Below are 14,261 nucleotides of genomic sequence, written 5' to 3' on the forward strand. Positions count from 1 at the left end.
ATGAAGTTTTTCTCTACAGGTGATGATAATGGTGAAGTTATGATGATATGGATAATGAAGTTTTTTTTCTTTATGCCACGTAGTTATTTAAGTATTTGTTGCGGTTTGCTTTGACAGCAGGTGTTACATTGCATAGTAGGATGACGGAAAGTTTTGGAAAGGACAGCTATGGAACACATTTTATACACATTTCACTACTTGTTAATTCGAAGTTCACTACTTTTCAGCATAGTGTGCGTTTCTTCTTTCAGGTCAATAATCCGTTTTTGTATTTTTTCCAGGAGAAGTTTTTCATGACACTTACTAAACCTGTTACTTATTATACCTGTTCTAGTACTTGCATTTTTATATTTTTTACCCATTTGTGTTTATCATTTATAAATGTGATCACATGTACTGCCTTGTTACATAATCTTGCTACAGCTGACTCATGACGAATGACGTTACCTATCCTCATTTGCAGCAATAGGTCAAAAGCAAAAAGTATTATGCCTCAGCAATTAATTATCGATCCCAACGCAATGCATTGCTACCAAAAAAAATGTATTACCAGTCCCACATAATGTCACTAGTTTATGATAATTCTGAATAATACTGATCAACTCTGAATAGCATGTCCCTCGAGTAATGACCTCTTAATGAGACTATATTCACAATAATGCTTTGTCACTAGCTAATAACTGCCACTGTTTATTGTAATGCCTGTGATTACTAATGATTTGACTGTAATTAACTGATTTTTAATAATGACTTTGTAATGATCTGAATAATACTGAATGATGAACTATGTTTTATTCTATTCAATACTTGATGGCCACTGAGTGCCAATAATTAATGTCAATCAACGAAATTGTTATTAATTATGCCATTAATTAACTCTTGTTTTCAATGTTCATACTTTGTAATTGGAAATAAATGTGATTGTTTAATAATGCTTTGTAATTAGAAGAAGGCTAATGATTCTTAATAGATTGGAATGACAAATGATTAATTAACTGTAATTAGGAGAAGGTTAATGATTCTTAATTATACTCTGTAACTGAAAAGAATGCGATTATTTCATAATATTTTGTAACCAGGAAAAGAAGGCTACTGATTCTATGTAAAACAATTAATGAACATTTTTCTGTAATACTACATACTTGGTACAGAAATGTTCAATAACTGGGCTATGAATGCCACGAACTATCAATGAAGACTGTAATTGTCAATATTATGTGACTTGATGTCCTTCACCTCATAAGCTGACTACCCTGAATTACTGCAATGTCCATTTGTCCTGTTTATCCCAGTGATCATGGAGCACTATATTTGGTTTTGCACTAATTCTACGTTGGTGTGCCTTGTAAGAGTGTGGTGTTGACACGACATGCTGTCCACCACCATGAGCGATGAAGACATTATTATGGTCCCACTGTTTGGTGTACCTAATGTACTGCCAAAATGAAAACATGGAACATTACTACGACAGTTCAGTGTCTTGGCTACACTGATAAATTCTGATGGGAAAAGAACTTCAAGTTGTGTCACTTGGTGTTGTACTACTGTGGAAAGATATGGACTTTCAGAGCAGCTGTGTGCAATCTAAAGTGCTACAACCATGATGCAATCCTTCCCTTTCCTATCCTGATTCTTGTCACATAAAGAAAAAATTTTTTTTGGTAACATCATTTATGTTCATAGGTTATACATTTTTCGATTCGCTAAACTCCAGTGTGAGTACACTTATGTCACTGGTCGACATGATGTTTGCCATTATGTTTATTTGTTGTGAAAATACTAAAGACATTTTTCAGTGCATGTGCACTTTGGACATGAATTTTTTTTTTTTGCCATTATGTTTATTTGTTGTGAAAATACTAAAGACATTTTTCAGTGCATGTGCACTTTGGACATGAATTTTTTTTTGCCATTATGTTTATTTGTTGTGAAAATGCTAAAGACATTTTTCAGTGCATGTACACTTGTCAACATAATATTTTTTGCCAGTCTGTTTATTTGTTCTGCATATGCTAAAGAATTTTTTCAGTGCCTGTGCACTTTATCTGTCAAAAAGTTTGTATATACTTTTCTGATTTGCTACTATGTTTTGTACTCACATTTTGTCTTTGTCTGATATATTTTGTACTTAGTGCGTGTGCACAACATTTACTTTATGTACTACATCTAATTATTCTTGCCAGTCTGTTTATTTGTTCTGCATATGCTAAAGAATTTTTTCAGTGCCTGTGCACTTTATCTGTCAAAAAGTTTGTATATACTTTTTTCTGATTTGCTACTATGTTTAGTATTCACATTTTGTCCTTGTCTGATATATTTTGTACTTAGTGCGTGTGCACAACATTTAAATATTCTGTAAGTTGTAGGATTTTGTTAATTAAAGAAAAATTTTGCCGCGCTTGGCAAGTCCAAATGACTCACCATCGCTGCCAAATTTTTGCCCCCCGAGTGGAGGGTTATGAAACACGTATGTAACGCAGCAGCGATGGCGAGGCATTGTAGCATCTGTGACCAGAGAGTATGCGCTTGACCGCGCGAGTGTTGCGAGCAGTTCTCAGTCAGTAGTAGTCTTTGCGAGTTAGTTGTCGCTATGCAGAGTAGCAGTCAGTCGGTCGTTGCGAGTCTGTAGCTCTGTCTAGTTGAGAGCAGTACTCAGTCTGTAGTCGTCATGCAGAGCGGTCGGTCAGTAGTAGCAGCCCAGTGCGGTTGTGTGATGTAGGCGGTCGGCAACAATGGTCAAGATGAGGAATAAGGTATACTGTTAATTAATATAATCATTAGATAATGAAAAATTTTATTTATTGTAATTATTCTCCAACAAGTCTCCCAATAATAATTTTTTATTTCAAAAGCATTTTCTCAAAAGTTTAATTTTTTTGAACTAAAGATCTCGTTGCACTTCCCATTTCATTCCACTTCCTTTTGAAGAAAAATTTCACTAGAATTACAAAAAAAAGGAGAATATTATTATTTGCAATGTAGTTCCTCCAAGTGGTGCGCAACAACAAGAGCAGATATGTGACATCCATTTATTCTGAGGTAAGACTTTAATTCTGATTGTTTTTACACAGGGCCAAAGACCGATATTTCGGTTTAATTGAATTTTCTTGTCACTGAATGGACTTTAATTTTTTGAAGGATTTATAATTGAGTCAGATTGCGAATTTCACATTTGTTGCCATTGTCAGTACATTTGATTGTGGGCAGGTTACGCATAGAGCCATGTCCATCAGCATTTCTAATTAGTATCGTTATTTTCTTTTAAAAGTTTTGTGGGGAGGTTACACTTGGCCCCCCATTTCTATTAAGTATTGCTATATTTTCTTATATAAAAATTGCGGTGGGGAGGTTACAAGCTGTACCCACCAGTTTTGAAATAGGTCAGTTAGTCCTTGTCAAAACCAAGGAAAAATCAAAGAAAATAAATGCAGAAACAAAGAAATTCATGTTCGTATACCAAGGACCTTTCAGTATCATAGGAAAACCACATGCCAATGCATATAGGCTAGAGTACCCTAAGAGTAAAAAGCTATTCGGTCTCAGGAACGTGATCGACCTAAAGAAGTTCACAGGTAGTGAATGAATTCTGTAGGGAGGAGGTTGTTCTGTAACCTCTACACAGTGTGGCAGCTGTGCAGTCCCAGCTGTGTGAGATCTTCTTTCCTTTTCAGGTCTCACTCATTCTTCATCTTTCCTATCCACAAAGTTTCGACTCCTTCTTTGCAATACAAAAATTTTCCGTCATGGCTATCAAGCCATGAGTTCTATAACCATTCTATCCACCGATTAGTGAAGAAAATACCTAATGTGACAAATCTAACAGTGACGTAAACAACGGAGAAGTATGATGTAATTAAGATACAAAGGTATTTGAGTAACAAGTATGTATAGAACCCTGGTAATATTATAAGTACAAAGTTGTTGTTTTATTGGAAATGGTCCACCAACAGTAATTTAAAAAGATATACAAATTCGTGTACAAGCAGGATCTGAAGTGGCAGTGAACCCTATTGTATGCTGTAAAGCTAACTAGTTAATGGTAAAAGAGATTGCTTAGTGTTATGAAAAATATGCAGATAAGTTGTAAGAATGAACTCACCTTGTGTAGCAAGGAATGGTAGTGTAATAGAATTGAACAGTGTTTTTGGTTGAGACGTGAAGGACACGTCCTTGAAATATTTATAAGGTTGGAGCTGGCCGTTATTTGGTGTAGTGTGTGACAGGACACACCTGCACGTATTGAGGTTATGAGTTGGAGGCGTGAATGCGACCATAGGTACCCTTATGTTAAATGAGACAGAGCAGCTCATGGTGTCCTATAGGTTTAAGGAATTTAGCATTACGCTCGGCCATAATTACTTAATGCACTTTTGTGGTAGGTCGAGAGAGACTACCTGTGGTTTCAGCATCCAATCGAGTGGAAATGGATTGCAACATGAGCAAACTGATCAGCTGCAATACACTATAGATATGAAATAAATGTGCTATCCTATGCGTTAAATGTTAATAGAGTGAGTGTTAAATAAGTACATACACTAGCAACATAATTGAGTAACATAATGGCAGACGTGAAACATTATTTATAGCTCAGCATAAATACACTTCGATGAAGTAAGTACATAATTGCAGATGTGGAACTGACACAGCACCAGAGGACCAATAAGTGGATTTAGTAGTCAACTAAACGTAGTGTGTTTTGAACACTCAGAACTGTACTATTAACACAAGTTACTCACATGTACAAAGAGGCTGAGAAGACAACTGCTAATCAAATATACTATCTCTAAGAATAAGGTAATCGAAGATGAGTCAGTTAAGTAAATAAAATACAGACTTGTCAGGAATGTACCGAGCATTGGTTCAGTGTTCCGGCCCAGAAATAATAAATTGAGATTAAATAGGATTTATTATTGTATGCCTTGAAATTTCCCCTCCTCTACCCTTCTGAATGGAAGTGTAGAACGCCAGCCAAAGCGGCTACAACCTCGTGTGTAAAAATGAAATTGTCATGATTTGTGAAATTTTCTTTCAGGTTCAGAAAAGACTGCTAAGATATAATTATCTGTTTATGTATCATGAATAACTGTGTTATTTTCTTTGAATTTGTGTATGTAAAAATATTTACAGACAATTTAATGGAATTAAGATTTTCACAATTTTACATATTTTTATGTGTTTGTCTGTCTAAGGCAATTTGTATGCCAAAGTGTTTCATTGATTTTGCTTAAATTTTGAGTGATAATGTTGCTCAAGAGGCAGTGAACATGCCAGCAATTTAAATAATTGAAGTAGGTAATAAGTTTTCTTTTAATATTTCTACATGTTAACATTTCAATTTTAATTTTCATAGCGAGTTAAGCAGTACTCTTGCTTCCCTTTCCGTAATTAATTTTTTTTTAATTTACATTCAAAAAAATTAAATAGAGGGTGATGTAAGGAAGCAGCATACTCACGCCTTATAAAATTCACATCAGTCTTTCCATTGTGTGCCAGCCTAGTCCGCTGTAACTAGCTCTGACGTCATAAATATTGCGCAATACTTTAAAATGAAGTAAATAACCTGAAGCGTTTCTAGCATGTCAGGAGTAATACAAAATCAATATGTGTTGGATATCAGTTCAATAACTTTAACCATTTTCGAAATTTGGATGTTTTTCTGTAAAAATCATTGGCGCAACAGAAAAGAGCTAGAAACTGAAAAATTTATATTTAGATTCCTTTTGCATAATAATTTAGTATTCTGGATCTCACAAATTAAAATTTTAGTTGAAATTCATGATTTTCTGGGTTTTGTCTTAGAAATTAAGGAAACAAGATAGATTAAGTAGGCGAATAAATAAAGCTAGGATGTTTAAATTTAAGTAGAAGGGAGATCCGCTATAATCATAAAAATGTGAGAAGTTTCAACAGAATAATATAAAACTATAGCTATAGCGTATCTCCAAAGAGCAAGTTCTGAGCTCGTCTACTGCGTGTAGTGTACGTAACCATGAAATCGTTTTCGAGTGAAGTGTTAATTCTGGGATGACTTTAATGATCTATCTTCAGTTTGCGTATGTCGTATTTTCACGTGCCGCCGCGGGACAGACATTCTATCATTATTTAGCGTGGCGTTTGATGAACATTATCATCAAATTATGGCGAGCATTCACTTAAACATTTAATTTGAACAGTTGCAGTGGCATCAGCGCATTAGACTCTGAACTGCTCTGGTAGTTGGATTGTGTGGATTCTTTTTGGTCTGTGACTTTCAGAGTATAGTGAACATTTTAGAGAGAATGGTTTTTGATTATGAATCCCAGACAATCTCGTAATTCTTCGAAGCTATAAGCTGTAGCTATAAATGTATTTCTCAGTTGAAGTGGGCACTAGGAATTCTAATTACAGGCTTCACGTTTTGCTAATCACTTTCTGGTTGCCAATACTGTAGTTAGAGAGTCAGTGTTGAGAACGGCAAACAGCATAAATATAAAACATCTATTCTATTATTCCACCCACCGCCCCACAGTGCGTTCACCGCGATGTCGCCAAACACAGATGGGACCATCACGATGCTGTAAACAGAACGTGGAGTCATCGGAAAAAGTGACGTTTTGCCATTCGTGCACCCAGGTTCGTCGTTGAGTACACCATCGCAGGCGCTCCTGTCTGTGATGCAGCGTCAAGGGTAACCGCAGCCATGCTCTCCGAGCTGATAGTCCATGCTGCTGCAAACGTCTTCGAACTGTTCGTGCAGATGGTTGTTGCCTTGCAAACGTCCCCATCTGTTGACTCAGGGATCGAGAAGTGGCTGCACGATCCATTACAGCCGTGCGGATTAGATGCCTATCATCTCAACTGCTACTGATACGAGATCATCTTCGTGATGTAGAAATTTTAATGGCCAGTAGTGTAGGATGTGATATTATTTACTTCAAAGTAGTTAATTCGTTCATTTGCTTTCGAGATGTGTCTCGTGGAAGCCGAAAGACGTTGGTGGGATCATGATGCATATTTTCGGGAAGCCTTGTACAGTGACGGATTTGTTATGTCGTGCAGCTTAAGGATATAATGTATATTAATTACATTTGTTCTTTATAAATACTCTACATAAGTGAGGGAAATCGCAGACAGACAGACTAATTAACATAATGCATTCGTATGCAGCTATTACAATCAGTAACATTATTAAAGGAAAAGGTGCACCCATTAGAGAAATGTCATTAAAAGAAACCATAATTGCTCTAATTTATAAATAAATTATTCATTTCTGGTCCACAGTTAAATACGTGGGTGTTACCCTATACACAAGTATTTAATTAAGTGCTCGAAAGATTTTATACCAAGTAAGTTAATATCTTACCAGTGCAGACTACAATGTAAAGACAATAATATTCCTTGTGTTAACTGGTTGTTTTGTTGATTCTTGGTATAATATTTTATAACTTATGAATAAAAAACACATGGTATTTGTTCAACGTTCTACATTATACATTACTTAACTAATTAGATATGGGCTACTAGTCATCAATAGTTACAAAGGTTGATATATGTCATTTTTTATGCCTTATATTGTTGCTCAATCTCTTTTACAGCCACTGAACATTCTTCACAAATAGAAAGAAGTGAAATGTTTATGGCTCAATACTCAGAATCTTTCATTGTGTTGCATTAGACGAACCATACTTCCAAGAATAAGTATGATTGTGTGTGTGAATTTTTGTGAGATCAAAGGTTTTAAACAAGATGCAGCCAAAGAGTCTCTCAGCTGCCCTTCAAAGATGGCAATGGTTAAAGTTCAGTATAATATTAAAAAAAAGTTCAAATGTGTGTGAAATCTTATGGGACTTAACTGGTCATCAGCCCCAAAGCTTACACACTACTTAACCTACATTATCCTACAGACAAACACACATATCCATGCCGAGGGAGGAATCGAACCTCCGCTGGCACCAGCTGCACAGTCCATGACTGCAGCGCCTTAGACCGCTCGGCTAATCCCATGCGGCAGTATAATATTAAATTGGGAAGAATTATTTCGATAAAAACGTGAAGTAAAACTATTTCTCTTACAACCAGATAAAACATGACGAACTGAGTTAATGAACTGTTGAGAAGAGAAAAAATAAATTGACAAAAATGCAGTAACCTTTGGTGACCCGTTATAATGACATGCGTGATCAGTGTAAGGTTACACATATAGTTACTGAGTATCAATATCTGTACCTTACACGAAGTGGTCTATCACATCAGCACTACTGCCAGCGGAACCCCCAGTGATCCAGAAGCTCTGTATGGCGGCGACCGCATGGTGCGGAAGGCAGCTGAATGTTACAGTGTTCGTGGATGGGATTGAGAACCCACCAAAATTAGAAGCAAGTTGTTAGCAAAGATCGGTAGAAGCAATGGTTATCTCAGGATAGTAATAATAAGCTGAAATAAGACTGAACATTAATGTGTGTGCTTAGAAACATTAGGAACGTATTCCGTGCCTTGTACTAGAGACAATAAAACTTGCAGTTTTATAAAGGCATGTCTCCATTCGAATCTTTTTCATATCTATTAGAAATAACAGAGTGTAAAGATTTTTAATGGCAAGTATGGTGATTTGATATGGCATGTACCAGTAGGCGCATTGTCCCATTTTATTCCTTGGGAGTAAGATGCCAACTCTAAGCTGTAAGACATAAAATTAGTACGACCGCCATGGCTATATCAGCGCAACTGGTTTTAGAGAGAAAGTTGTCTGTTCAAATGGTTCAAATGGCTCTGAGCACTATGGGAGTTAACTTCTGAGGTCATCAGTCCCCTAGAACTTGGAACCACTTAAACCTAACCAACCTAAGGACATCACACACCTCCATGCCCGAGGCAGGATTGGAACCTGCGACCGTAGCCGTCGCGCTGTTCCAGACTGTAGCACCTAGAACCGCTCAGCCACTCCTGCCGGCAAAGTTGTCTGTTATTAAGACGAATAACGGAATAGGCATCTTACAACAAGATAACATTGTCTTAAGGTATGTACGTATTGAACTGTACAGTTTTTATTAGTTTGACGTGTTCTTTTTTCTCACGATTTCATTGGTCACGTAAATTTTTAAATTTAGCTGACATGTACTTTTTCTATGACTTGACATTGCTTCTCTACAGCACGCTTGAATTTTAAACTCCTTCTGTACTTACATTGTACATATATAAACCTTGTTTTTTTCATCTTCTATTGCATACAATATTTATATATTTATCATATTTCTGGCAGTTTTCGTAACCACTTGATAATGACTTAAAATAAAGCCTGAAACCAGTAGTGGAGTTGTAGCACCGAAAATGTAAATACACTCCTGGAAATGGAAAAAAGAACACATTGACACCGGTGTGTCAGACCCACCATACTTGCTCCGGACACTGCGAGAGGGCTGTACAAGCAATGATCACACGCACGGCACAGCGGACACACCAGGAATCGCGGTGTTGGCCGTCGAATGGCGCTAGCTGCGCAGCATTTGTGCACCGCCGCCGTCAGTGTCAGCCAGTTTGCCGTGGCATACGGAGCTCCATCGCAGTCTTTAACACTGGTAGCATGCCACGACAGCGTGGATGTGAACCGTATGTGCAGTTGACGGACTTTGAGCGAGGGCGTATAGTGGGCATGCGGGAGGCCGGGTGGACGTACCGCCGAATTGCTCAACACGTGGGGCGTGAGGTCTCCACAGTACATCGATGTTGTCGCCAGTGGTCGGTGGAAGGTGCACGTGCCCGTCGACCTGGGACCGGACCGCAGCGACGCACGGATGCACGCCAAGACCGTAGGATCCTACGCAGTGCCGTAGGGGACCGCACCGCCACTTCCCAGCAAATTAGGGACACTGTTGCTCCTGGGGTATCGGCGAGGACCATTCGCAACCGTCCCCATGAAGCTGGGCTACGGTCCCGCATACCGTTAGGCCGTCTTCCGCTCACGCCCCAACATCGTGCAGCCCGCCTCCAGTGGTGTCGCGACAGGCGTGAATGGAGGGACGAATGGAGACGTGTCGTCTTCAGCGATGAGAGTCGCTTCTGCCTTGGTGGCAATGATGGTCGTATGCGTGTTTGGCGCCGTGCAGGTGAGCGCCACAATCAGGACTGCATACGACCGAGGCACACAGGGCCAACACCCGGCATCATGGTGTGGGGAGCGATCTCCTACACTGGCCGTACACCACTGGTGATCGTCGAGGGGACACTGAATAGTGCACGGTACATCCAAACCGTCATCGAACCCATCGTTCTACCATTCCTAGACCGGCAAGGGAACTTGCTGTTCCAACAGGACAATGCACGTCCGCATGTATCCCGTGCCACCCAACGTGCTGTAGAAGGTGTAAGTCAACTACCCTGGCCAGCAAGATCTCCGGATCTGTCCCCCATTGAGCATGTTTGGGGCTGGATGAAGCGTCGTCTAACGCGGTCTGCACGTCCAGCACGAACGCTGGTCCAACTGAGGCACCAGGTGGAAATGGCATGGCAAGCCGTTCCACAGGACTACATCCAGCATCTCTACGATCGTCTCCATGGGAGAATAGCAGCCTGCATTGCTGCGAAAGGTGGATATACACTGTACTAGTGCCGACATTGTGCATGCTCTGTTGCCTGTGTCTATGTGCCTGTGGTTCTGTCAGTGTGATCATGTGATGTATCTGACCCCAGGAATGTGTCAATAAAGTTTCCCCTTCCTGGGACAATGAATTCACGGTGTTCTTATTTCAATTTCCAGGAGTGTAAAATACCTTCTGCACCATCCAAAATTTTTTTACATTTAATATCCGTTCATAAATTGTACCACATTTTTAATTTTGAATCTCTAAGCTTTCTTACACCAACTGTATTTAGTATGTAATTGATATAAAAGTGGATTTATTTGTGAATGTATATAATTGATTGTAATTATAATGCAAATATAATAAATTGCAGGATAATAGCCAAGGGAGCTGACTTTAAACGTATCGATAGGAACGACGAAATGGCAGTAGATGTGCCGTTGTTTATCTTTGGGTATGGAGAGTATCAGTCGCGCTGCGAGCAGAGAAGAAGCAGAGCAGCTTGAGTCATGAAAGAGTTGGGCGCTCCCGCAGATGCGGTGTGCGGCTATGATCGCGCCGGTGTAGGCGCCACTACTGCGTTGACCCGCGATTACTGAGAGCCCGGTAGGCGTGAACAGACGGAGGAAGCTGCATTTCTCACAATTGCCTGTCCCATGATTATCCGTGGCTCTGGAGACGACTCGTGGTTCTCAGCCAGCAACAGCAGCAGCTCAGTATTGTCGTCGGCTACATTCTTCATCGCTCGCACAGCTACAACATTGTAAGACTGTTAGCTGAGAGTGTAAACAATATTGTACGGCCATTACCCAGTGACATTTCTTTCACAAAGATTGACTAACTTTCACGAATAATAACGTACAATAGTTAAAACTTGTAGGGCACCTGTGTTGTCGTTGTCCTCAGGCATTATTATGAAGCAGGGTCCCTTTCCTTAACATGCAATCACCGAGTGTCGTAAAAATATGAAAACTGATTAACTACTTACTGCCAGTTTTTTTTTTCCTTGTTAATGACCAGTTTCAGTCTAACTTCACCTGCCTCAGTAACTGTTCAAATGAATCTGAGCTCTATGCGACTTAACTTCTGAGGTCATCAGTCGCCTAGAACTTAGAACTAATTAAACCTAACTAACCTAAGGACATCACACACATCCATGCCCGAGGCAGGATTCGAACATGCGTCCGTAGCGGTCGCTCGGCTCCAGACTGTAGTGCCTAGAATCGCACGACCACTCCGGCCTGCTCAGTAACTGTTCATTCTTGTATTGCATAACAGAGGCTTAACGAGTATGCAATTCAATCACTTACAGTAACGTAAAATTTCACTGGCAAAACTAATAACTAAAGACACAGCACAAATTAAGATTGCGCAATTTCATTTATTCCGTATTTAGCTTATCGAGTGTTTTCTGCTGGCTTCATACGTACTCTATTGTTCTTATGTTAAAAGTAATATCAGTTGCTCATTTGCTAAAAGTACATTCAATAATTAAAAGTAAATTGCTTATCTTTTTACAAATGTTGCATTACGTTACGCTGAGGTTACTGGAAGTCATTCTTTACGTAACGAAGTTTTAGTTACGGCCAATCATTAATTTAATCAGGAACATAATTTAACTTTACTTTCAAAGTTCAGTATTTCAGAATAAATAACTACAAACTCAGTGCTTTCTCGTTCGTTTATTTTGTTGTGAACTGTTGTGTTGTGGAAAAGCGTGACAACTTTCTGTCGCCACGCCAGTGATTATATGCTTAATTTGTTTTGTCATTACCTTTCTTAGGATTTTGGATATTCACTGCACTAGTGAGCTGGCGATATGTTTAATTATCCTTTTTTTTTTTTGCTGATCAGCTTATCTACAACAATCCGATGCGTTGGGTTCACTGTCAACGATCATTCTCGAAGCAATCACGGTCCCATCCGATTTGCATGTGCTTTCAAAATTTACAGAACACCTTCGAGAACTTCACTTTGACAGTGATGAAGCAGTACGAGCAGAGGCGAGGGTGTGGTTTCGTCAACAAAGTCAAACATTCTACTGTGACGGAATCAACGAACTAGTCTCTCGTTCGGAGAAAAGTCTTCGCCTCGAGGATGACTGTGTTGAGAAATAAATACGTAGCCATGAAGAATGAGAATGTAGAACGTTAACAAAGTTTGTGTTATTTAAAAAATATTCTGAGATTTTACGTAAAAAATCAGAGGCATTACTTTTCAGCACGACCTCGTAGTAATTGGAGAGTTGCAAAGAAAAAACAGTGTAAGCTACAAGTATGTTACTGCAAACTAGAGTGTAGCGTTAACAATAGCTATAAATTTAGTGCCTACGAATTCTAGAGTCACATACGAGGTGTATGTGAAAAATTATTAGACTGATTTTTTATCTACCAAAGTTTTAATTTTTTTCAAACAACAATATTGTCCTCTTCAAAGTAGTTCCCTTCGGCAACTATACGCCAGGAAAGTAGTTGTTCCCCGTCTTGGTCATATCTTTTGGATGCTCTACAGAGTTGCAAAATGACGTTCTTTTAAAATTTTTCAATTTCGAGAAGAGAAAATCGTCACAAGGACTCAGATCAGGCGAATAGGGGGCCAGTGGAACAACAGCAATGCCTTTTGATGTCAAAATGTGACACTGTGTGTTCTCATGATGCAGCATACGCTTGCCTGCAATGTCCTCAATTCACCCTTTTCTTGAGCCTATCAAAGACATTTTTGTAAAACATTTGGTTGACAGTTTGCCCTGGAGAAACAAATTCTGTATGCACAATACCGTTAATATCAAAAAAGCATGCAAATAATTGTTTTGGTCTTTGATTTGCTCATTCGAGCTTTTTTCAGTGAAAGAGATGCCTCAGTATGCCACTCCTCACCTAGCCACTTTGTCTCAGGACCATATTCAAAAATCGAGGATTCATTACCTGTGATTACACGACTGAACCATTCATGGTCAATGACAATCCTCACAAGAAGATCAACGTACACGTTTCTTCCATTGTCCATCTGCTCAGTGAGGTTTTTCTGTACCGTTTTGGCATAATTCTCTCGTATGTGCAAAACTGACATCAAAATTTGATGTACGGTGCAAGTGTCTAACAGGTCACCCATCATCCTTATTCTTAAACGTCGGTCTGATCCCACAAGAGCAAACACGCGTTCTACGTTTTCGTCGCTTTTTGAAGTTGAAGGTCTCCATGAGATCTATGGTGTGTTCTCGGCCTTCCAAATTGATTTGTGCCAGCGAAAAACTTGTGGTCTTGGTAATTAATGTTCCCCATAAGCCAGTTTCAACTTTTCAAAGGTCACACTCGCGGATTCCCAAGTTTAACACAAAACTTGATACAATAACGTTGCTCTAAATACGCCGTTCCATTTTCGTAAAACACAACTTCACTGGGCGCCGTTCCATGTTCGTAAAACACAACTTCACTGACGGCGCTATCGAGAATCACGTGATGGCTGTACAGAGCTGAAGCTTGGCCTGAGCAACTGGAGGGGATGAACACAGGGGTGTACACAACTAGAACAATACAGTGTTGCCAGTTCGCTCGCGGTGTTGTCTATCTTATTACTTCTCTCACACACTTCATATTTTGAATCATTATACTTTCAAAAGACATAAACGTAGGCTCACTGATAACGCTACCACAGTGGTGAAACATATTTGGGTTGAAACAAACAAAATTGTGCTCATGCAAAAGG

At 39.2% G+C, this 14,261-nt stretch overlaps 1 protein-coding gene across 1 annotated transcript in view; it reads right to left on the minus strand.

Annotated features, from left to right (window-relative positions):
* Positions 1–14,261, minus strand: part of LOC124805036 (glutathione S-transferase D7-like) — a 100,938-nt gene that overhangs the window by 20,606 nt on the left and 66,071 nt on the right. The window lies entirely within an intron of this gene.

This window comes from Schistocerca piceifrons, chromosome 7 (genome assembly GCF_021461385.2).
Source record: "Schistocerca piceifrons isolate TAMUIC-IGC-003096 chromosome 7, iqSchPice1.1, whole genome shotgun sequence".
Lineage (NCBI taxonomy): Eukaryota > Metazoa > Arthropoda > Insecta > Orthoptera > Acrididae > Schistocerca > Schistocerca piceifrons.